At 42.3% G+C, this 25,357-nt stretch overlaps 1 protein-coding gene and 1 long non-coding RNA gene across 2 annotated transcripts in view; one reads left to right on the forward strand and one right to left on the reverse strand.

Annotated features, from left to right (window-relative positions):
• Positions 1 to 25,357, forward strand: part of CDH11 (cadherin 11) — a 149,874-nt gene that overhangs the window by 32,443 nt on the left and 92,074 nt on the right. The gene's annotated exons all lie outside the window — the stretch shown is intronic.
• On the reverse strand, positions 541 to 23,746 carry LOC309617207. Its single transcript, XR_014237793.1, has 2 exons — positions 11,448 to 23,746; positions 541 to 10,336 (listed from the first exon to the last, which is right to left on the reverse strand). It is a non-coding gene; the product is annotated as an uncharacterized lncRNA (long non-coding RNA).

A 25,357-nucleotide genomic window follows, 5' to 3' on the forward strand; every position in this document is an offset into this window, starting at 1 on the left:
AGCTAAGTGCATTGTTCCAAGGTGAGCACCTCTAAGCCACCATCCCTGTGAGGAGGGAGAAACATGCAGGACATTCCCTCCGCATAAGCGTGACCACTTTTCTGACCTGTATGGTGATCACCTTCTCATTGCCAATGTGAGCATCTCCAGACACTATAATTTAATTTTGCCTGTTTTTCTTTTTTTATCTTTACGTAGTCCTTTCCAGTTTATTTTAATCTGTAAGTGCTTCCATCACTCCCTGTCAATGAAGAAATGGAATAATCCTATAATACAGGGTTTCTCAGCCTCAGCATTACTGACATTTTGAGCAGGATAATCTTTCCTGTGGGGGTTGTCCTATGCGTTATAGGATGTTTAGCAGCGTCCCTGGGCTCTACTCACTAGATGCCAATAGCATCTACTTGCCAGTTGTGACAACCAAAAACATCTCCAGACACTGCCAAATGCACCTTGGGGCTAAAATTGCCTCCAATTGAGAACCATTGCTGTAGAGTTTCCCTCAGTCCTCTCAATCTTCTGAAAATTGGATCTTGGATGAGAGTCTTAACCAGATTCAGATTCAATTTTTGTGTTTATTTTATTCATTGTTAAGACTACTTCCTAGGTGGTGGTGTGTATTTCCCCCAGGAGGCACATAATGTCTGTAATTTCTCTTTTTGTGATGCTAGCCACCATTGATGCCAGTGCCTAGATCCTTTGTAAGGGGTTGCAGGATGTTGACATGCCAATTCTATCATCCCCTAGCCATTGATTTGTGAGAACATCTGTATAAAGAGAAGCCTGCCTCAGCTACAATTTGGGTGCCAGTATGGTCTGAATGGGAAAGGTATGATACAGGTTTTCCATTCTCCTGGAATGCCTTTCACCTATCAGCCAGCCTTTACCATTCTTGCCATTTAGACACACTCTTCTCAGCTTTTAAGACCCAATTTATCAAATGAGTCAGGACCAGTGTGACCCCCTGACATCAATCACCTCATGAGGTCAGCCAGCGCTCCTGTGCTGCTCAGGCTCAGTATGAAACTTACCATGTTGGGCATAATCATTGGTTGTGATTGGTTCCCATGTCCTCTCTCACTAGGAAGTGAGGAAAGACTGTTTCTCACTCTTCCTTCATCTCACTGCCTAGATTTGAACCAGGCAGCCTCGTACCTTGGAAAAAGCACAGGCTTGGCAGTGAGACAAAACTGGACACAAACTCCAAATCTGAAAAGTAGCTGCTGGGTAATTCAAGCGAGACACTCAAAGTTTTGGGGCTTCAGTGTATTACTTGTCAAAATAGAAAAAGTAAGATCTCACAGAGCTGTTTTTCAGGATCAAGTCATTTGGAACAGTGCTCATGGGAGACACATTCACTACAAATATACGGTGTTCTTTCCTATTAAAAAAGTATCTCCTGTTTAAGGAACACTTACTATGGGCCATGCTCTACTACGTGTGCCCCTTGTGTGCCTTCTCATTTGATCCCCCTGCAGTGCCCCTATCCTGTGTGGTAGGTGAAGGAAATGAGGTTTACCACAGTTAAGCGGCCTGTCCAAAACTTCCAAGCTGATGGTGGGTTGACTCTAGACTAAACTCAGACCCTCCTGATGCTAAAATCCATTCTGTTATCCACTGTGCATCCTGCCTTTAATTGGGTGTTAAGCTTTGAATGAATGGATGGATGAATAAATGACTAAATGAATGGATATAAGAAGATGATGCTAGAAGTTTATTATCAAATAATTCTTTCTCCCCAGAGGGCTTCTTTTTCCTGAAATTCAGTTAAATCTGGGCTTTTCATTTCACATTAAGGCTGAGGCAAGAAGGAGCAGAGCCATGATTTGGGTGCGGATGTTGGGGGAAAGCAGAATGTCAGGTCCAGTCCGGCTTCTGTGACTGTCCCCGGTGGTATGGTTTGCATGCTCCTCACCTGTGCTCAGACACTGCCTAGCACTTTTTTCTAGCCAACTCTTCCCTTCCCCCTCTTATGATGAGGGGCTCACTGGTCTACACAGTCCTATTGGCAGCATAGCGCCCTGGGTGAGGCCTATGTCCCTGCCTCTTCCTTTCTACACAGCTATTACCTGCTAAAGGGTGAGGTTCCTAGCTGTCACCTGGGCAGACAGTGGAGCTGGGAACCTGGCCAGATGTCAGGGTGCCACTGGAAGGAATTTAAGCTGGCATGGCCCAGGAAGCTGAGCCTTCTTGAAAAGGATGTGGGTGGACAGGCAGCCCTGTGGTTTCCTCCAGGGGGTGGGGATCTCCTGTCCACAGCCTCTGAGTGGGACCTCGTCCACGTGGGAAGGGGAGAGACTGTTAGGTGAACTCCCACTGAGATGGGAAGCAGCGACACTGGGCAAGTGCTGGGCGTGGTGCGTGGACCAGAGCGGGTCATCAGCACCTCTCTCTCCTTTGTTCCCCTCCCTGTCGGGAATGCTGCATGGACTTTGTGTGACATTTCCTTGAACCCATTCTGTGTTCACACTACAAGTCACATCTACGTTTTCAACACAAATTGATTTCAGAACACATTAGTAAACTATACAGCTATTTGAAGTCAAGTTTTATTTCAGAATATATTCAGAGTGAAGATTTTTGAGTGATACGATGCCTTTATGGTTTGGAGAATACAAAAAAAAAAAAAAAAAAAAAATGCCCAGGGTCCCTTTGGGATGTTCTGGGTTTTGATCTAGCAGATAACATTCTACTCTGATAGACAAAGTCATCCACCATTTTGATCGGCTCTATTGTATTGCAATCGATAGCAGACACTCTCCCTACCTATCTTGTGTGACCCATCCTAGCATTACTATTATACTGAGTGGCTCATCTTTGCAATACCATTAAATTTTCATATCAATTTTTAGGATATGTAGTTTGATGGATCAGTTTAAGTATTTAAGAGAAATAATAGAATAGTGAATACAGAGAGGTGTGTATTTGCAGTATTATCCAATATGAAATATATTCAATATATAAAAATTATATATATGTGCATTTTCATATATAAAAGCAAATCATTTGAGAGATGAGTTTTACTAAGAAAATACAATACAATTCTATCTGGCAAGGATTTATGGAGGAAAGATTATATCCCGGGCTCTGCCATTCCATAAAGTGCTGGAGATACAAAGATGAATAAAGTAGGACACCTGTCCTAATGGAGGTCATGGTACATCCGGGGGCCAGGCATGCGAAGAAACAACCATGAAGGAAAAAAAAAAAATCACAAAGAATGGACAAATTAAACTGCCAACTTTTGTACATCAAAAACATCATAAGCAGACTTCCCTGGTGGCGCAGTGGTTAAGAATCTGCCTGCCAATGCAGGGAACGCGGGTTTGAGCTCTGGTCCAGGAAGATCCCACAGGCCGCGGAGCAACTAAGCCTGTGAGCCACAACTATTGAGCCTGCGCTCTAGAGCCCACAAGCCACAACTACTGAGCCCGCGTGCCACAACTACTGAAGCCTGTGCGCCTAGAGCCCGCGCTCCGCAACAAGAGAAGCCACCGCAATGAGAAGCCCGCGCACCGCAACGAAGAGTAGACCCTGCTCGCCACAACTAGAGAAAGCCTGCACGCAGCAACGAAGACCCAACGCAGCCAAAAATAAATAATAAATAAATAAATAAATTTATTTAAAAAAATATCATAAGCAAAATTATGACTAAAGAGCAAATCTGGGACATACTCAAAACTATTATGAGCTAAAGAAGTATTTTAATATTTGAATAAAGAGCTCTTGCAAGTGGATAAGAAAAAAATACCATCACCCCAATGGAAAAGAGGGGAAAGACCTAGTCATACAGTTCCCAGAATTGTATGTGTGACTGTACACACACATACACACACACACACACATACACACAAACATATGAAAAATTCAACTGTGTTGCTATTCAAAGAAAGAGAAATTGAAGCAACTATGCATTTACACCTTTTACAAAAATATATGGGTGGAGCAGTTGCTACCATGACGGGACAGAGGAGTGTAATGGCCATTTCCACCCTACTGGTGGGTGTGTTAATTAAAACATCTTTTCTGGAGAATAATCTGCAATATATACATAGAGCTTTAAAATATCACCTCTCTTGTCCCAGCAGTTTTACTTGTAAGCATCCCTCCTAGGAGAATACACAGGTATATGGACAGAGATTAATGCACAATTAAGTTTGCTGCATTGTTACTTATAATAAGAAAAAATTAAAACTACTGAATAGCCCAACAGTAGGAGGTTGAATGGTTATATAATTTGTTGTCCATCCTGACAGGCAATTACACTACTGTTAAAAGAGGGTTCCCGAAGAATGTTTAGCAGTGGTGAGGTCAGGTGCAGTAGAAGAAAGATCTCAATTGTGTTTAAAAATAGGGGAAAATAGTGGAAGGAAATGTTTATTTTCTCATTTATACATTTTATTTCTCAAAATTTTGACACTGAGTATGCATTATCTGGTAATTTAAAAATATCAATAAATAAAACCTAAGAACTGAATTGATAATCTCAATTGATAATTGAGTCGAGAATTATACAAAGGAAAGAAAGGTTTCCAGGAGATTGATCATTTAATTCCACTTGATGAGTCAGGCAGAGAAAGCTGGAGAAAAGAGATGGATTTTAAAGACTGAGACATAATTTGCCCTGTGGAAAAGGGAAAGAAGTTCATTTTGGGACCTCCAGGAGCATGTGTTGTGCAAATGACAGAAGCATAAACATACCTGGCATGTTGAAGGGATGAAATTGATCTGGTGTGACTGGACCATGCACTTTGCAAGGCACAGGGCTCAGTTGAATCAAGAAACGTAAGAGATGGCAGGCTGTAAAAGGGTTTCCATTTTCAGGCCATGCTAAGGAGTTTAAGCATCAAAACATAATCACAGAGTCTGGAAGACTCACAGCTGAATGCTGATTGGGAAAGACACACATACACACACAGAGTAAGATACATTTCATAACACAAATCAAAGTAAAAGCATATATATAAATATATGTATAAATGCTTTTCAGAAAACATCTTGGGGAGGGGGTAAAAAAAATCAGTGTTTTCTCTATGATAAAATCCAAAAAAAACCACGGTAGGAAAAAAATTGCCATACTTAAAAATACTGTTTTTTTCCCATCGTTAACTCTTCCCTGTCCTTCAAGGCTTCCCAGCCTTCAATAAATCTGTTGGAGAGGCTATTCCTGAGCAACTCTTCCTATAGCAGCTGTTCCTTCCTCCTGGTTATCTATTAGTGATCACTACTTAGATTGTAGACTTCGTACACAATAGTGTACACTTCGTACACAATAGTGAAGAGACCTATCGTACATGCCATTGTATCCCCAGCACCTAGTAAACAGAGCATGCTTATACTCCAATACAGATGTTAAAAAAAAAAAAAGTAAAAGAAACAAAACGCAGAACTAAGAAAAGAAGGGTTAGTGACTAGTTAGGGTAAGTCTAAATTTAAATTTACTCAAAAATAGAGTAATACTATTTTGATTACTGTAACTTTGAAATATAATCTTTCTCAAGATTTAAAAAAAAACAAAAACAGAAACAGAGCATGCTCAGTCATAGTGCCTACCTGAATGAATTCACCATGCCCCTGCACGTGAAAGGCTTTATCAGAATTCATGAGGCTGGCTACTTCTGTAACTTCTCATGACTCAGACCACTCCTAGTTTAGGAATAAATGCAGGCGTGCTGGAATGGGGTGATATCACTTTTTATACACATATGGGTGTTCATTTTGAAACTGTTGTTAAGTTTTGGAGACAAAGAGTGGCTGGATAACCCTTTGCTTGTGATTAGGCAGTCAGAAGCCCTGGGCTTCTGCCACAGAGCCTTCTCATTTAGCCTCTGCCACCGATTCCTCAAATGGTATTACTGATAGTTTTGCTTTGTTCCTTCAGTTTTCTCCCCTGTGCTAAGAGGCTCTGAACTCCCTCTGAGTGGCTGATTCTAGGATCCCACCACAGGAGCATTCACTGCTTACCTACCTCATGATCTCTAGTGCAAAGTACAGCAGGAAGCAGCAGCTGACAAATGCTTGACAGCTTGTTCATCAAAATGTCTGTTAGATTAGAATTCTTTACGTTTTGAGACTGATAACACCATCCTATAAAGTTTCTGGGAAGTTCTTGAAGAAAATATCTGTTTCTTCCAGTGTGACAGGGGATTTTTTACAACTGTACTTCAGTGGGAGAGTCCATGGTTTCCTCTGGGGACTCTCTATCCCTTTATTAGGGTAATAGCATAATATGAAACACAGCTAGCCCTCTGTATCCACTGCATTCACGGATTCAAACAACTGCAGATCAAAAATACTTGGAAAAAAATTCCAGAAAGTTCCAGAAAGCAAAACTTGAATTTGCTGCATGCCAGCAACTATTTACATAGCATTTACATTATATTAGGTATTATAAGTAATCTAGAGATGATTTAAAGTATATAGAAGGGTGTGTGTAGATTATATGCAAAATCTGCACCATTTTATATAAGGGACTTGAGCATCCATGGATTTTGGTATCCGCAGGTAGGGTTCCTGGAACCAGTCCCCCTCAGATACCAAGGGACAACTGCAGTGCTTTTGCTGATGCTAATACTGAAGGTATTCTATCCCCACTGATATATTAAATGCTCCTGCTGCCACCAGGAACACTGATGTATCACATGTCTCAAGCAGAAGGCAGAGGTTTTGAGCTCAATAAATATATTCATATTTACTCCGTAGCAGGGGTCTGTGAATTGTTTTTCTACACATGGAAACAGCAGAGTGAGGGCAAGACACTGTGAAGTCTTGTAGACAAACACCATCACAGATTTAGTTCCCTTGATTTCACTCTCAGTGTTGCGGAGATTCCTTTGACTTTTATATATTGTCGGAATATATATCTATATTTATATCTAGGGATAGACATGGAAGAGATTTCCAGAAGAATGAACAGACGACGCCATAATTTGTTTTCAGTGATAATGCATCTCCGGGGGGTGGGAGTTTCTCAAGCAAGTGATTATAGTCCGAGAATCAGAGGATCAACATAATTGCCACCTTCTGCTTCAGAAACACTTGAACTAAATGTCTCTGTGTTTCCATACCTGTGAACGATGTGGACACGGGTGTTAAGCACACAGAGAACGTACAGATGCATGTCTGGCCAACATAAATTGAAGTGAAAATATTTAAGAAGAGTAGGCTTTATCCTTGATAGGAAGAGGTACGATGCTGCAAAGTCTTGAAGATGAATAGAAGAGTGAACTATATAATGTTAAAGCTGTTTTATCTGTCCCATCAAATATGTGGGAAGCTTGATATTGCTGAGTTCTATAGCTGTCTAATGACTTAATATTTAATTTAAAAGGATTTCCTCCTTTAAGCTTGTTGTGTTGATTGTAAAAACCTGTACAGTTCCTTTTAAGGTACCTCATAATTCACTTTTTCATTGTCTTGACTGCAAGAAACTTGTTAGGATACTGTGTGGGTGAGACGTAGCATTTACTAATTTTATTTTTCCTTTCTTTTCTCAGTTGCCATTGTGTTTTTGCATTTGAGTACCACATGTATAATTAGCCTATGCAATAGCTTCAGTTTCATTGTTATTAATTATCCTCTTTACATTAAATTTTCACTTTTCTGCCACAGGTGCCTTATGGTAAAAAAAAAACATTTTCTTCTGGAGCCAAGAAAGGAAGTACACACATGTAATGAGCTTCTGTATCGTGCCAGGCTCTTTGCTCCATTATCTCATTTTACCCCTGTGTAATCATCAATAAAGATGCTTATACCCATTTTTTTCCTCAGATAAGAAAACTGACATTTAAAGAGATTAAGTGGTTTTCAGGTGTTCATATGTTGGAATGGTAGAGTCGGAAGTTACACCTGCCGGTGGCTTTACTTCTTCGTGACCTTTGCATAGAGTGTTTGCTGAGGAATAAGAGCCTACGGGATATTTTTTTCCACTTAGAAGTAACGTGGTGTTATGGAAGGTGTACGGAATGTGCAGTCAGGCAGGTCTGGGTCCCATTTATGCTCCTGATACTCCCTGGATGCCTGTTGGAGATTGGTTAGACTCTCTCGAGTCTTAGTTGCCCCTTAAAAAATGGGGTTGACCAGAGCTCTCTTTCCAAGTGTCTGCAGGATTAGAAATACCAGACTCTCCCAGGGTGGGCTGGATCAGAGGGAGCTATTCTTCTCTCTCTTTTTTTTTTTTTTTTCTCCACCCATCCTCCGTTTTTTCAGTCTGTGAGCCATTGATGGAGGTTATTGATGGCTTCTCCAGGTGGAAAAGCAGCTCAGTGAGCCCCAGAGAAGGAGGGTTTTCTTTTTCTGTCTGTCGGCATCACCCTGTAAAAGAGAAAAGAAGAAGCAAAGACAGCCATGCCTTTCAAGCCGGGATACAGGAATTGGAAGAGGGGTTTGTAGGCGATAAATCAAAGAAAATTGTCTAGAATTGGTACAAACGAAATTTGAGCTTAACTAGTGCTGGAGTGGTGAGGCAGGATTTGTGCTCCTCTAGCTGAAACGCAAGTACTGTACCTCCAGGGGGAAGGCAGCTTGTTGGCAAATTCTCAGAGGCACAGGAGTACTAATCTCATCCTGCCTGGGATCAGGGACTCATAGCCTTTCTCAAAGGCAGAGCTCTAGGCAGTCAGTCAATGCCCCTTCTTTCCCGGCACACCTCCCTTACCAAAAATATTAGGTACTGTGTACTGAGCCCCACCACAAACCGGGCACTCGACTACAACAGGGGAAAATTACAAACAAGTGTATATCCAAAATTACAAACAAGTGGAGCTTCTTATTAATGTTCAACTTCTTGGGTGCTTTTCTTGGACTTTGGGAAAGGTAATGTTATTGTTTGTGTATCATACAAAAGTACATATATATGAATTATCTCACAGCAACAATTTAACCTTCATGACAGTCCCCTAATCATGTCCATTTTATAGATGAGACTGCTTGTTCAGAGAGGTTAAACAGCTGCCTCAAGGTCACACAGCTATTTGGGACACAGCTGGTCCATTCAGTGCCATGTGGTCTACACTGGCTTTGCAGTAGCACCTTGTCCAGGGACAGTATCCTGGGAGCATTGGGCTGTGCCCGTTTCATCAAAAGAGATAAATCTGCAGGGCTGTATTGCTTGTTAGTGGTAGATTCTCCTGAAATACCCTTTTAGCTATACTGTGAAAGCCAGTGATTCAAAGATCCTTGCCAAAGGATCATCATAAATCCTGTTCAGACAGAGAAATCCCTGAAGGAAGAAAGGTTCTTTGCAGTGGCCCACAGCCTGGAGCAATAGTGTCCAGAAGAGGGAAATTTGCAACAATGCTTGAATGAGAGCCGAGGGGCTTGTTGACATGGGCAGGGGCACAGATGGTCCCATAAGTAGGATTTGATGAAGAGTCCCCCTCCCCCACAGGAGAGTGGGTAAGGGCTTTTGGACGGTGTTGCTGAGTGGCCACTGTCACATGTGGATTCTTATAATCCTCGGCCTGAGTTGCTATGTCTCATTCAGAGACAAGCAAGCTTGTCTGATATTCTGTCCCAGACCTTGGTGAAAATTAAAGGCATGGCTGACAGCCATTTCTTCCAGTCTTCTTTTCTCCATCCTTTTAGTCTAGTGAGGCTGGCAGACCAGTCTGGCAGTACACACCCTCCAAATTGTGGAGAGATGAGCAGATGACCAGACACACAAGCTTTTCCTTCTGTGAAATCAGTCTGCTCATGTTTGCCAGGATCCACCATGTGCAGGACACAGGGATCTGTGCTAGAGGGTGTAGGATGTGAGGGAGGAGAACAGTAAACTTTGTGTGTGAGTGTGTGTGTGTGTGTGTGTGTGTGCATGTGTGTTTAGGGGTGCTTTCTTCCTTTTGAAAGGATATTTCCAGGTACATGCATTTTAATAAAAAATATATTAACCATTTCTTCCACCCAAGGATGGAAGATGCTTTAATATCACCATAATAAGTTTTGCATTATTCTGTATAACAATTAGGAAAGGCTTATACAGAGAAATACTATTCTGAACATATATTCTGAGACAGGGTTGGACTTGGAAACAGAGGTGAAAATTACACACAAGGGTACATCCATGGGAGCTTCTTATTAATCTTCAACTGCTTGGGTGCTTTTTTTGGACTTCAGGAAAAGTAATGTTATTTTTCATGCATCGCACATAAATCTATGTGAATTATCTCACAGCAACAATCTTATAAGGTAGACACCATTAGGATCACATTCTAAATTTTAAAAAAGAAGGTTCAGAGAGGTTAAGTCACATGCCTGAGGTCACACAGCTAATATGTGAAGGAACCGTCACCTGGACCCCAGGTTGCTACGTCCAAAGCACCTGCGTTCTTGCTCCTCCCTGGAATTTTATTGAAGGGCAGTGAAAGAGTTAATTTGGGCATGTCGAACTAGTGCTGTTTTATTACTGTATCAGCAACTGATTCCCTATGGAGCCTGGGTGTTTTTGCAGTGCTAACTGATGCACAGCCCCATCCTGTCCTTTGTGACATTCCTGTCCCTGCTTCCACAGCCAGGCAGAGGAACAAGGGAAATAGAAAGTTAAATGAACTCCCCAAAGGGCAGTCACCAGAAGTCAATGGGTATTTGCTTTATTCTATTTGTTTGATTTAGAACAAAACAAAACAACGAATGTTCCCTGCCTCTGGGTCCAAGGACTTAGCAGCAGATTTAACAACAGCGGTTCCCATGAATAATGAAAGAATTTCCAAGTTGTCTGAAAAACGACCACGACATCAAAGAGACACACCAAAATGAAGCTCAGGTGTTTACTTCCTTTCCTCAGTGACCCAAGCGTCAGCAGCATCACATCCATCACCTGGGCTCTTATTAGATACGCAGGGCCTCGGCCCCCTCGCCCACAACTGCTGGAGCAGAGCTACATTCTACTACTGTCCCCAGGTGACTTGCCCAGTACCGCCCAGCCAAGGCCAGGGCCAGGATGAAGTGAGGGAGTCACTCAGCAGGGTCTAAAATTTGAGTGCCCCAAAATGCAGTGATCAACAGGAGCAATTATTTAATGCAATATTTTTTAAATGTTTTTAAAAAATTTTAAAGGTAGCTGGACATCCGCAGTATTCTCCTTTCTGGATCCTTGGGGGAGAGGGCAGGAGAAAAGGCTAGAGAAGGTCTGGCAGCTTTGATTTCTTGTTTTCTCTAGATAGTCTGAATTTTCAGCAAGAGAAATTGCATTGAGTGAGTTGTTTCTATTTTGGTCTGCATACCTCTATATTATTGGATTTTCCATAACTGTAATTATACACAAAGAATGTACCATTATAACCTGAACATTTAAGTTCCAAGTTCAGTTCGACTGCCGAACATAGGTCATACTAATGATGATGATAATGATCAAAGTAAGTAGGTAACGTTTATCGAGGCCCTGCTGTATGCTAAGTGCGTTACATGAATGAACTTATTTAATTTTTACAAGAACCCTAGGAGGGAGGTACCGTTTTTATCTCCACTTTAGAGATGAGGAGATGGAGGGATACAGAAGTTAGGTAGCTTGTCTGAGGTTGTCCAGTTAGTAGTAACTACCGGAGGTCGAATTCAGATCCAGGCAACTCGCTCCAGAGACTGCTCTCTTTACTGCTTTACAAATCTACAAATAAAATCGTGAAAAATGAATTTACATGGTATTCAAAGTTCTAAAGCAAATTTATGCACACTCTTTTTCCTTCAGTGTGCAAGTATTAGGTTGCCAAGTGTCTTTTTATTTTGAAAATGTCCCTTTTTACATTTTATTATGTTAAAATGCTCTTTAATAAAACAATGAAATGAGAGTAATAGACGACAGTAGTTGCCTTTTAAAAATGTCCATAAAATTTTGGCTGCCATTTTCTTTTTAATTAAGCCAGGAGTGGGTTGGGGAGAAGATGCTTTTTAGTTGGAGGGAAGACAAATATTTCAGGGTCCTCCTTGCTATGCTGGCAGCATCTATGAGCCCAAGTGGGCCCCATGTGGCCCTGCCCCGCCCCGTCTTTGCTTCTGCTGCAGCCCCTGCTCTCGCCTCTCCGGCTGGTGTCTGTGTAGAACTCATTAGCAGTGGGTGTGTGTCTCGCCACAGTGGCTCATTCTCAGGGCTGCCAGCAGTGCCAGGGATCGGGGCCGCCTCTCGGGCTGTCCTGGGAGGCCGCCTCTCTGGGCTGTCCTGGGAGGCCGCCTCTCTGGCTGTCCTGGGAGGCCGCCTCTCTGGCTGTCCAGTACAAAGCTGGGCTGCACCCTCTCATGGCCCTGCAGACTCTGGTGTCCCCACAGGAGGTGTCCTAAGATCGAGGAGGGAAGGAGCCTTGGAGATGGCATTGTCACCGCCGGATCCTGCCTCTCAAGGAAGACTCTAGGTGGCCAGCTGCTGCTCGGTGACCTTCGTGATGGTGGTGGAGTGAGTAGGCACTGGATTTAACGCGCCTGGCCTCTCCATCTGCTAGCCCGGGGGGGAAGGTGCCAGCGACACTGGCCAGCCTGGATGAGGGACAGGAATAGTGGCACAGAGATCCCAGCAAAGGGAACTGGCTTTTGTGGACACAAGCTCAGCGCCGTTTTATCTATGCCTTGCCCACGCTGTTGCAGCTGTCCCCTCCATACCTCTCTGTATGCTGTGCGCTATTTCTGTACCTGCTACTCACGTCCTGACCCCCATATGATTCAGGGTTTGTTTGTAATTCTGGCTTGGGCGTTGCTGCTGCCAGAGCCAAGGCTCAAGGCTCAGCCTGGACTGTTGATCCTATGTTAGGAGTTTCCGAAAGTTTGTTTTGGCCCAGCTTTGAGAGAACTGGCGTGGGCTGGGCCCTGTTGCCAGATTGTCGTGCCTGGGGACATGCACTTGGGGCGCTCTTTCCATCTCTGTCTTTGTCTGGTCTCCTCCTCATTAAATCTTCCTGGGTCTGTGGAGTTGACTACCAATTGGTGCCTGACCTACTTACAGGGAGACACTACGTTCCCCTTTACTCATCATAATAAATGGATCATAACGGCTGGTTCACTGTGATTCAAAGTGGACTCTTATTTTAGAGTCCTTTCTACCTCCTTGGGGTGTGTATTTCTGCATGTGGATACATATATGTATTCATGTGTGTGGATGCATGTACATCCAGGTGTGTGGGGTGTGTGTGTGTGTGTGTGTGTGTGTGTGTGTGTGTGTTGTGCAGCTGCCTGAATGAAGGCTGGCGTTTTCCATTGCTATGTTGGGATTTTGCTTTTGGACAGCAGTCCTGTTGCTTTGTATTGAAGAATAGTTAAAGGGCTTGCTGTTTTCCCTGCGTCCATCTCCTTTCATTTTCTACTTGGAGCACCTTCTCTCAAGCCTGGGTGCTTACATTTTCTGCTCTTGGTGTCAGCTCTGTTTGCCTCTCTTCTGCCAAAGGGCACCACGGAGTTACTCAAAGGAACTTTTGAACTGTTTGTTCAATGAATGAAGAGCTCATTCGGGACAGTTACTGGGACAGCACATGCTTCCAACTGGTCCCTGACTCATGCCTTTTGGCTTCTGCCTCTGCTGATCTCAGAAGCCACATGGGATGTTGGTTTTGTCGGTGTATCCCGGTGTCTGACCTTTTCAACACCATTTTATCATGCATTTTGAAAGATACTTCCCCCTAACAAACTGCATTTATAAAGTAATAACCAATCTGTGTTCTCATTTTTAATTAATCATATATACATAATTGTCAATCAGAGTTTCCGATCAGTATGAGTTAATCAGAGTTAACATTTATTTACTTACCAAGCACCTTCCATATGGCTGACCTGTGCCAGGTGCTGGGGATAGAAAAGTGAACAAGATTAGCGGGAGTCTTAGTGGGAGTTTCTAATATATAATATTCCTGTTAACTCATCATTTTAATTTGGGTAAAATTTATTGAGCACCCTCTGTGTGTTTGGAGCGGTGCCGAGTGCCTCGAGTGTATCACCTCTTTACCTGCTCAGAGCGACCCGGTGAGTTAGGCATTAGAGACACACCACTTTTCACGTGATGAAACTGACAAGAGTTACAGAGTTGAGTCATTCGCTCCAGGTCACACATTTAATTACAAGGCAGAGGATTTGAACTCAGGATTATAATACTCTAAAACTTTCCCATGGATATTACAGTCACCAACTCCCTGAATTCCTTCGTTTTCTTTTCTACTGGGTAGGTGTTTGCTTTTGTGGGCAGGAGAGTGACCTACGTTTTCTCCATGTTCTACTGCTTCTAGTTTAGGGTTTTCCCCTCAGTTTTACTGAGATATAATTGACATATAACATTGTACTAGTCCAAGGTGTACAATATAATGATTTGATATATGTATACATTGCAAAATGATTACCACACTTAATTAACATCAATCACCTCACAGAGTTACAAATTTTTGTTCTTGTGATGAGAACTTTTAAGATCTACTCTCTTCGCAACTTTCAAATATATAATACATGATTGTTTGAAGTCTCTGTTTATAGTTTAGTTTGAAGTCTCTGAAAACCCTAAGTACAAATGAGTCTGTTGCCTCATAGAATAAATGGAGCTTCAAGTTTCCTAAGACATTCAACTTACTCACCTCCTGATTGCTTAGATGGGGAAGCTGAGTAGCAAAGGGGCTTGCCCATGGTCACACAGTGTCAGAGTCTGAGCTTGAACTCAGCACCCCTGATGTGCAGGCCAGTTGTGTTGATCACAGCACATTTCCTTGTTACTGGCTAATTTATTCTGAGCTAGGTGGCACATCTCAAGGTATCTTCTGGGTAATTCTATCCAGGCGTGAGGTTAGAGCAGCCAAAATTAGATGATGATGCAAGCCCATTAAACACAAGGTCTAATTTTGTCCACCCCTTTGTCCCCAGTCTCCAGCATATTCCCATGTCCACCCTGGGATGTCAGCAGGTGTGTGTTGGATGAATGAACTGGATGAAATGAAGGGGGGCCTCCAGGGATAATCCTCTCGTGCTATCTTTTTGGTAGTTGCTGACCTCCCTTCTTGGATTCTTCTATACCACAGGGTACTTTAGAATCAAATTGATGGTATCAGTATTTAATTTGACACTTCAATGATTCAGTCATTTAGTATCGTAAACTATTTTCCTGTTTCTATTTTGGAATAAATTGGCTGGTTCTTTTGGTACCTCTTGACAGAATAGGTTTTGTTTTTGGTTTTTTGTTTTTTTGGGTTTTTTTTTTTTTTTTGGTTGTATGGGAAATTGATAGAGGGATCTCAGTTATTAGACCACTAGTTCACCTTGGGTGTGGCCAGCTCACATACCTTCCTTTCAAGAGAGACACTTCGAGTTGCATGATGAGACTACAAAATTACAAATTTATGTCTAGGACAGATAATATTTTTAAAAATTATAAAGAAATGAGGAAGAGAGGAAAAAAAACACCCATGGTTCATTCACTCTGACTCATAAATTGTCCTTATTTTTCTCCTCCCTTCCAGTACTCAACTTAGTCAGGAATATTTTTACATCATCATAATTGGAGTAAAGACTGTGTTTCATAATGAACCACATTGAAATAGCCCAACATGTTCTTCCACATTGCTTTACAATTCACATAATTTCAGCTTTGGGGAAGGACTGCTATTTCATGCAGGGTGTATACTGTGCCTTACTTAAAAATTTTCCTATTACAAGAAGGCAATTTTGGCTTTATGTGAATAGAAAGACGTAATTCTTATTGGGAATCTGGGTGAAATAAAACGGGATTAGAAAAGATTTGCAATACCTAGAAGGTGCTGTACTTCAAGTCAGTTATTCCATATCCACCAGCTTGTTAAAGCTCAAATGCTCTGTTTCCTTAATGAAAAAAAAAAAAAAAGAACACTTGAAACATGCATAGAGAAGCCTAGAATTGGTCAATACCAGAATTTTTTTGGTCCTTTTTCTATTTTTAATAATTCAGATAGTTAAGATGCCTTTAAAAGCAAGCATCTTTCCTAATTGCCAGGAGCATTTTCCTCATTTCTGAAAATGGGTAGCATTTAACTGGCAGGCAAAACAACCAAAGCAATAAACATTGAAAGCTAAGTACTTAGGAAAGCTAACCTGGTCTTTAAACTTCTTCAGGAAAAACAATCAGAAAGGCAGAAAACGGTTGAAGTAAATCCACCTGCTCACGTTCAGGTCAAAAACCTGTAAGGATTAGTCCTTAGAGGAAGTTATGGGGCTTTAGGGGATGAGGCTGCAGAAGTGATCTGGTGACGAGCTGACTTGGAAGAGAAGGTTGGGAGCGCTTTCACTAATTCTGTTTGTGTCGTAATTTGGCAAGGTCACTGGAGAGGATCTTCCTTAGGCCACTAAAAATAGACAGTCTAATAGATCCAAGCATGCTGTCATCTTTCCTCTCCTTTCCTTTCGTCGTGTCTTATTTGGGGAGCTCTCTTCATTCTTCTCACCCGCCTGCCTCCTCTGTAACTCTGTGTTTGCTTTGGATAAGCCATTTGTCCCCGTGTGTCGGGCATGAGAGGGAAGGCAGGGAATGTCAGGACCCCCACTCACCTTGCAGTTATCAGATCCATCCTTCCTTCCATCCTCCTTCCCTCCCCCTACCTTTCTGTCTCACCTTAACTTGGCCCCCAATTCTGTGTGTTTATCTCTGCAAAGAAACTGGCACATAGAACTACTCAATATGTAATTATTGAATCAGTGAAAGACAGAATAAATGAATGAATGGTGAGAGCTGTGGAGAAGGCAGTGTTCTAGTGAGGGAACAGTGGGGCCAGGAAGACCTCTCCCTCCCTTCAGTGTACATCCCATTACTGTTGTAATACCCTCCTCTTTCCACTCCCTTGTGCCCACCCCCACTTCCTATGTAATATGTCACCTGTTCACATATGTGTTCTCTCTGTCTAGTCATCTGTCTGTTGTTGTGTACATCTGTCCCTATCTAAACATGCACATCCACTCAGCATGAGGTTCTGTAAAAATTCCAAGGAGTCATTTAACTCCTGGATTCATTATTTCTATTTTTTCCCTCTTGATTCTGTGAATTTCATGCAGATTTTTGTGAATAAAATCTTACTCCCAACCCTGCTATGTATAAAATGGACAAAACAGAGCCTGTGTGAATTAAATAGAAGAAAGGAGAAAGATGTGGGGATCCCAGAACCCTCCACCCATACTGCCCTCACCCACCATAGCCTGCAGTAGCCTTTGGGGTATCTGGGAATTACCCAGTCTCTGCTAAACACAATTAATAGAATCACTGGATTAGATCACCACTGAGTTTCCATTTTGCCCTTACATCCCGTGATTTCTGATGTCCCTCAAACTTCAAGTCTGCGTCTCCGTGTTTAAGTTTTGTAGCAAATGCAGATAATCATGCAGTGGGTGCTATAGGAGCTATAATTAATGCAGACAACAGAGCTTCCACTCTTCATTAATCTCACAGGGACTGGGGGTGGCAGACAAATGTAATTATTCCCTAAAACAATGAGGTATCCTAGGACCTAAGGCCAGAATGGCTGATAAAGATTGTAAGCAGTAGGTATTGCCTCTCATTCCATCAAATACTGATTGAGCATCACAGCTGATTTAAAGGGATCCTAAGATTAAAACCATTTTAAATTTTCTGTGTCATTCATCACTAATTGTTTGCTGTTTATTTTTCTGTTCACTTCCTAACTCTGCCACTGGGTGAAAGCTCTGCAGAAATAGCAGCTGTGATGTTTGTACTCTAGGGTCTTGAGCAGGATCTGGCACATAGTAGATACTCAACAAACACTGATGGACAGGTTGAATGGGTGGTAGGGACGATGCTGTGAAGAGCTGTGGGTGCAAAGTCGGGAAAGGAAGGTGAACTATCAGAAGGCAATCATTTTGTTAGGGCCTTGGGGAACAAGAAGTTTATAAAGATGAAAAGATGAAAATGCATTCTGTGTAAGGCAAAAGCGGGAGCAAAGGTAGGGAAGAGTGAGATCATACAGTAAGTTGAGCAAAAAAAGATCAGTTCCTGGAAGGAGCTGCCCCAGGTGAAGCTGAAGGCCGGCTCAGCTCGGTCATGAAGGGCCTTCCCTGGGGGTCAGGGTGAGGTGAGTATGGAAGCCCTGGAGTCAGATTGCCTGGGTTTGAAGCCTTATAAGCTGGGAGACTGGGGTACATTAACTCAGCCTCTCTGTTTTATGTTTCTCCATTTTCAAATTAATGTGACGATCCATGTAAGCACAGGACCTAGAACAAAGCAGGCTTGCTCGTTGTTAAAAACAGAAGAGGCCAACCCAAGGAGACATCCGATGCTTTGAAATCAGGAGTGGCACAAGCAGACTCGTGGTGTAGAGTGAGCACGTAGCAGTGTGTGGAGGATGGACTGGCTCTCAAGTCCTCCTGCGAGAAAGATGCTGCCTGCATCCTCCCCCAACCCCCTCCTTCCCTTACCTGCTAGAGACTCTGAGTGTCCTCCATGTGCCGGCGCTGCCAAATAATTCTAGTTCCATTATGTTTACTCTCAGTATATTGCTCGTTGCCTAAGGCAGGGTCATCTGTGTGAGAACCAATGGGATAAATAACTGTCTGGCATCAGTATCTGGAATGGCTGTGATCTAACTGAGGACCAGTTCTCCCTTCATGGGCATGTGGTCTTGCACCTGATGGTGTTTTCCTGTCCCTTTGTGTGACGCAGCCCTGCCAAGTGTATGACTTCTTAGCCAGAGCTCTGCCTGTGAACCTTGGTTCAAATTATTTTATGCTGTCATCTCTCCTTTTCTCACTTTTGTTATGTAAAGCAATACTATATGTTTTCTGTGCTATATGCGTCTTTGCAGGCAGCCTTAAATTCCCTTTGGAATAAAATGGGATGTGCGTAAAAAGCATGACATGAATTGTAGAGAGAGGCAGGGTGGGTTCTGTGCCCAGTGAGTTTTCAGCCTAGCTTCTTCTCCAGGAAGACCTAGATTCCTGGAGATTTCTAGACTCTGCTCTCACCTCCACCACCAGGTGGGGACTGACATTTGTCTCTTCCTGTCATTCTGCCTCTGCCCTTGGAAGAGAACCAAGGTCATTCCCCTCACACATATGATCTGACACTGGGTATTGATGAGGATCCTGCAGAGAAACTGTGGGATGTCTGAGGCAGGGTCCCTGTGGGCCCCGCTCCTTACCCACTTCCCACTCGGGGCCTCGGTCTCTCCTTCCGTAAAATAACTGCCGCGTGATGGATCAGTGTCCCCCTCCTTCAGTCATTCATGTTTGTCTTCACAATATCTGGGTACCGCCCACACTGTTATTTACTTAATATTTTCTTTTGACTCATTCTGCTTCCCTTAAATATTTTGAAAGAAAATTATATCATTATCATTGATGGCAAACTAGTACCTCTTATCATAAACAGAAGATAACTCCCAAATAGATAAAATTAAAAGGAAACTATATAGTTGAGTCTACTCTGAGCCTGAGAGTGCCTTTTCTGTTAAAAGAGAGATTTGCTCAGGAATCACTGCGAATGGAGACATTCCCTTTGCTGAGATCAGGATTGAAAGGTAATTGAAAAGGTACTTCTCTGCTTCCTGATTCATTGTCATTTAATGCCAATAATAATAATAGTAATTTGTTGGGCCCCTATTGTGTCAGGCATTGCACTATTTTTTGTATGTCTTTATATAGAGTCTGTATAACAGAAAAGTGATACATTTTTTATCATGATGATGTTGACGAATATTTGGTGAACAATTAATTTGTGCCGGAAACAGTAGTATACTTTACATGTATTATCTCATTTGTCCTCACCACCAGGGGCTCTGTGGGGTGTTGTAGTGCCCGTTTTACAGGTAAGGAAACAGTCCTAAGTCACGGAGCCGGTGAGGAGTCAAGCCCCATATTGGGAACAGGCAGGACTCTGAGTTCACATCCCAGCAGAGGCTGCATTTCCTGCCAGGGTCTGTCTAATCCACAGTGTGGCCCCCTGCTCTCTTCCTGCTTGCTGGGTGACACGCCCACCTGGTTTGGCTCCTGGACAGGGTCTTCTGGCTTTCTGCAAGGTGACCAGACCATCTTGTCAGGGACCGTGAAACCTGGCTGTGTTTACACGTCTCCCCAAGAGCTAAAGGAAGACTTTGCTTGCCCTCATGATCTCCTGCACAGGCAGTGTCCTCTTAAAGATGGCTTCATCATGATACCAGGTTTGCCCCATGAAAACACAAACTCATAATGACTATTAGAGAGGGAAAGATCCTAGAGATCTTCTAGCTCACTATTTTCCCAACTGTGGTCAGAACCCTGCTGGAAGGAGTTGGGCTGCTTTTAGCTGGGGAACTGATTTTTTCAATTACAGAATTCTGTAGACTCAGAATAGGAAAGGACCTTACTGACCATCAAGTCCAGCCCAGTCCCCAGGGTCAAAATTTTGTATAAGTTGCTGGATAAGGAATGTGGTTTAAATATTTTAAGAAATAAGTGATCAACATGTTAATAGTGTGTGTGTGTAACTTACACACTTACAGTTTCACACAGCTACAGATATCAAAGCCCAGATATCAAAGCCAGATATCCAGCCCAGGCTGAATTTTGAAAACCTGTTTCAAAATTCAGCCTGGTTTTCTTGGCTGAAGCCTTAAGACAGAGATTTAATAAGTGGATATTGCAGTGGAGGACCTCACAGAGCTTCTGATTTGAGTACAAATAGGACCATTTGCCTGTCACTTCCACACTAATGATCCAAACCCAGTCTAATAAGATGACCCAACTCTACACAACTGTGGACAATGCCACTTTTCTCTTCATTTTCCGTTCTTATCATTGAAATTGGTAAAAATGGACTTCACTTGTAATCATTTGAAAATTTTTTTAAAAGATGAAAAGAAAGAAAGGGATGATGGTGTGTGTGGGTGTGGGTGTGTGGGTGTGTGTGTGGGGGGTGGGTGTGGGTGTGTACATCTGCCTGGGAGGAGAGTCCAGGGGGAACAGCCTAGATAAAGCTTCCTACGAGGATATTAGATTCTTGACATTGGCATGTGGTTTTTCCCAAGATCTTTAAGAATGTCAAAATTGGTTCACACAAGTAGAGAATACTATTCCACCAATAAAGTGCAGCAAACTATACCTGAAACATTTTAATGGCCCACTTCCCCTGCTGAACCTGAATGAATCCAGTGTACCTAATGAGGTGTGATAAGGATGCAGAGCGCCTGCTAGACTCGCTTGCTGGCTCGCATCAGCCTCTCTATGGCCAAATTCATATTTGTTCCTGGAGAAAATTTCAAGCCACCACCTAGTGTGGGCCTTCATTGGCGCCTGTACACAGGTGGGACTTTGGTATTAGGGACTCATACTGGATCATTTGTTCAGAAGCTATTTGGGAGCATTAGTTTGTGCCTCTCTCCACCTGATTTACAGTAAGCAAGAAAACATTCATGCTTCTTGCCCTTGTGGAGCTTGTAGACAATTTGAATTTGTACAGCTTGTATCTTCAGAGTAAGTGTCTAAGAAGAGATAAATAACAAAATGACATTTTCTTTTTCTTAATTTAATTTCACATTGCAAAAGGACAGTCCCACGTAATTTTGAGAAGCCTGTTGCTTTCAGAGTGTAATGGCCTCAGAGAGAACCCCCTCCTATTATATCATAAATCAGTCTCATTGCTATGGCCAGTGCAGCTTACTCTTTTTACTATGAGAAGATAGTAGGAGGCCGTGACTATTTCTAACACATAGCATTAAGTCTGCAGTGTGTGTGTGCGTGCGTGCGTGTGTGTGTGTGTGTGTAAATACTCCCCTGACTTTGTGAATATGAAGAGTTGCAAATAAGTAGCTTTCTTGGTTGTAGGGAAGTTGCTCAGATTTGATGAAACACTAGAGATACTGTTTCAGGCCTTGGGTCATAGTCAGAGGTCTTTGCTGTTATCATTTCATTTGGGGGTGGTGCTTCATCAATGTTTGCTCTCTCTCTCTCTCTCTTTCTCTCTCTTCCTCTCTCCCTCTCCCTCTCTCTCTGTCTCTCTCTGGCCTGGTAAAGTGATGCATTCCTTGATCTTTTTTTTTTTTTTAATCATTGGACTATTTCCCTAAATCAGTGCCCTAATTTATGTCTGGAGAAAATAGTTGAGTGTAGCTGTTGGATGAATTGCTATAGATTCAAGCTGCCTGTGTCCTGGCTTCCCCGTTTAGTGGCTTTGTGAATGAGGGCAACTTTATTCAACATTTCTGTGCCTCAATTTCTTAGTTATGAAATCTAATCATAGTACTTGATGTATCAGATTGTTATAGGATTAAATTATATATTATAGGAAAGGACTTAGCCCAGGACCTGGCACATTGCAAACTCTCAGTAAATGTTAGAAATCATCTCACCTGTTTGGATTAAGTTGTGTCTACATGACACACAGCTCCTGGGGGTGTTGAAGAGCTGAAAGAGTTAGCATCACATGTACGTGACTATAATCATGCCCTTAAGTCCTCAAAGATGATTAAATGCTTCACTTGGCATCAGAGGTATTTGGGAAATATCGATCACACTTTTTCAAACTCAGTACATGTACAAACACATGGATTTACTGTCAGTCACTCAGGAAGTACCTATTGGTTACCCAGTCTTGTTAATAGCCAGTTGCTTACAAAATGATAGTCTATTTTACCGATCTTAACTATTTTAAAAAACAAAGCGGACAGCTCCATATTACTTTTATCAAGGCTGAATAATATGGGCCAAGTGAGTATATTATTATACCCCTTTGAAAAAATTACGAATTTTATCTGTCATTTGACATCAAGTAGATAAAAAGGCAATAGACTTTCAGTGTTTCAAAATTTTACAAATACAGTTTTATGGTGGTTCTCTGTTTCACCTCTACCATTTGTCTATTTCTCCAATAGGCCAAGCCCTTTAGAGGGTGAGCAGGCTGACCCAGGCCAGACAAAAATGAGTATAAGATGTGATTTCTGTCTTCAAGGAGCTCAAAGCTTCCTTGGATGCAATGTTGGAAGGGGCAGACAGCCATAATAACAAAGAACTCTACCCGTGGGAGAAATCAAGACGTAATATGGAGTTCTGACGGAATCTGGAAGCCCTCGAGTCCACCACAGGGAGCAGGGTAAAGTCCCAGCACAGTTACACCAGCAGTGAACGGGAGGAGAATTCAGCTGAGGGAACAGTATGTGCAGGGAGGAGCAGAGTTGCTTAGCCTGCCGGGCTCAGGGAACAGCAGGTCTTAGCTGGGCAGGAGGTGAGGCCAGGACAGACAAGCGAGAAATGCGTGAGCTCCGTCGTCCAGTGCGGGCATTTCCTGACCTGATAGGGAACCATTTAGAGTTTAAATATTCTCGAATTCTTTACGTAAAGATTGCTGTCCTTCTAAGAAGTAGGTGGCTCCTACCAGAAGGAAGTTTCTGTCTTGTCCTGTGCGTTACTGTCAAATGTTGAGCTATTTGTTCATTCACGGCAAGGAGACAAATAAGCTAAATAAACTATGGCAGAGGTAAATACTGTTCCAGAACAGATGTGATTGTGTGTGCCCTACTTGCTTTGTTGACTCCAGCAATTCTTTCTGAAAGTTTTCCAAATGACCCAGTAGATATCCCAGAAATTCTCCTGAAGTTGGGTTATATTTATTTTTATTTGCTTGCCGCCTCCTCCTTACCCGCCTCCCACCAAAAAAATAAATAAATAAAAAGTAAAATTGCTGCTATTTTAGGGCAAAAATAAAATATACTCTCTTGAAGAAAGGCTTTTTATTTTCCTTCGATTCTAAGTGTTCCTGGGTTCTATAACAATATAAATAGACTTAAGTGTGTGTGTGATTTTTATAGTGGATGTGTTTAGCTTTTCCCCCTTTTCTGATGTTGAATTCCTTTTTTATCCAGATTTTTATAGAGGATGTGTTTAGCTTTTCCCCCCTTTTCTGATGTTGAATTCCTTTATTATTCAGTAGAGAAATCATCATGGCAAAGTGGGAAGGCAGATCTTTGGGAGCATGGGAAATTTAGATTTGCATTCCCATTCTGCTGCTAATTAGCTTTGTTATCTTGGGCAAGTTATTTAACTTCTCTGAGGTTTAATTCCCTTCTCTTTTAGGAGGTAGGAACAGAATAAAACAAGCCCCGCCCAGTGCTGCTGGGAAGATTAATTAAAAGAAAAATGCACGTACAGGCACCAAGGCTATATATATTGGGGATATGTAGTGGGTGACAAATAAAACTGGAGCTCCCAGTATTGCAAGTGTTAATATGTTAAAGGGGAGAAAGCGAAACTCCATCATTTAGGCGAGAAATAGGGATAAAATGTAGAGTAGCAGGAGGTTTGCTCATATGCTAGATGACTGTTTGTTTATTCATTTCCCAAAGATATTACAAAGGCTGTGAATATTTATTTAGTTCTGCTCCCAATAGCCCTTCTAATAGGGAATTATTTGGGTACAACGAAAGACATTTGTAAATGCGGCTGATAAGACTGACACTGGACAAGGAGTGTTTTGTTGGACACAAGAATTCTATTGTCACTGGCTTCAGTTGTCAAGTGCCCGGGGAACCCAGAATTTATGGTGACAGCACAATGGGCCTTTCAGGGCCCAGCAAAAGAGCTGTGAGATCCCGCTCCCCGGCTTTTCAGGGCTTCTAATCTTTTTATCGGGCCCGGACAATGCCGGATTCAGCTGCTGCCTGCGCCTCCTGACTGTCCATTGGCCATCAGGTATTGTGCGGTAATTACCATGGTGACAATGGACTCTCTCTACACCAGTCCATCGGTGCTTTGGAAAACGGCGAAGGTTGTCACTTTGTATTAGGTGCCTCTAAAGGCATGGCTTACTTAGAAAAACTACTAAAGAGAAATAAAGATAATCATGCTAAGAGTTTGATTTAAAGGGCCACTGTGTCAAATCCATTTGGAGCCCAGGAACTCTTTATGGATGTTTTCCCGTAATTACAGCCAGACGCTGGGCGTCATCCCTGCACAAGCAGTGAGTAGCCGGCCTTCGAGATTTTGCAGGGAGCCCTGAGCTGTGGGCAGCTGGCAGCCCTTAAAGTCCTATGGGAGCAGAGGTCTAAGCTGAGCCATTGTACTTTGAGGGATCCCTGAACTTCTTTAAAAACTCAGTTTCCTCATCTGAAAAGGAATGGTGTGGAAAAATGCTTATAGATTAATATTAATTATATATTCCATGAATGTATATTAATATATGCAAATATATGATTATTAATCAATATATGAAAGCTTATCCGTCTACCATAGGGCTTTGTGAACAGCAAATATACAATAAAAGGTAAAACTAATTTTTTAATCATGCACAATTGAAAAAGCACAATCTATACCTTTTCATAACCACAGCTACTAATCATTGAGTGCCTACTCTAAGTGAGGTATTGTATTTATTATCACTATTCTTTACACTAATCCTACAAAAGAGTTATTAATATCCCCATTTTATAGTGAAGAAACTGAGGCTCAAAGAGTTCTTGCCAAAGTC

This window comes from Balaenoptera borealis (assembly GCF_965194805.1).
Source record: "Balaenoptera borealis genome assembly, chromosome: 19".
In the NCBI taxonomy this organism is placed as follows: Eukaryota; Metazoa; Chordata; class Mammalia; order Artiodactyla; family Balaenopteridae; genus Balaenoptera; species Balaenoptera borealis.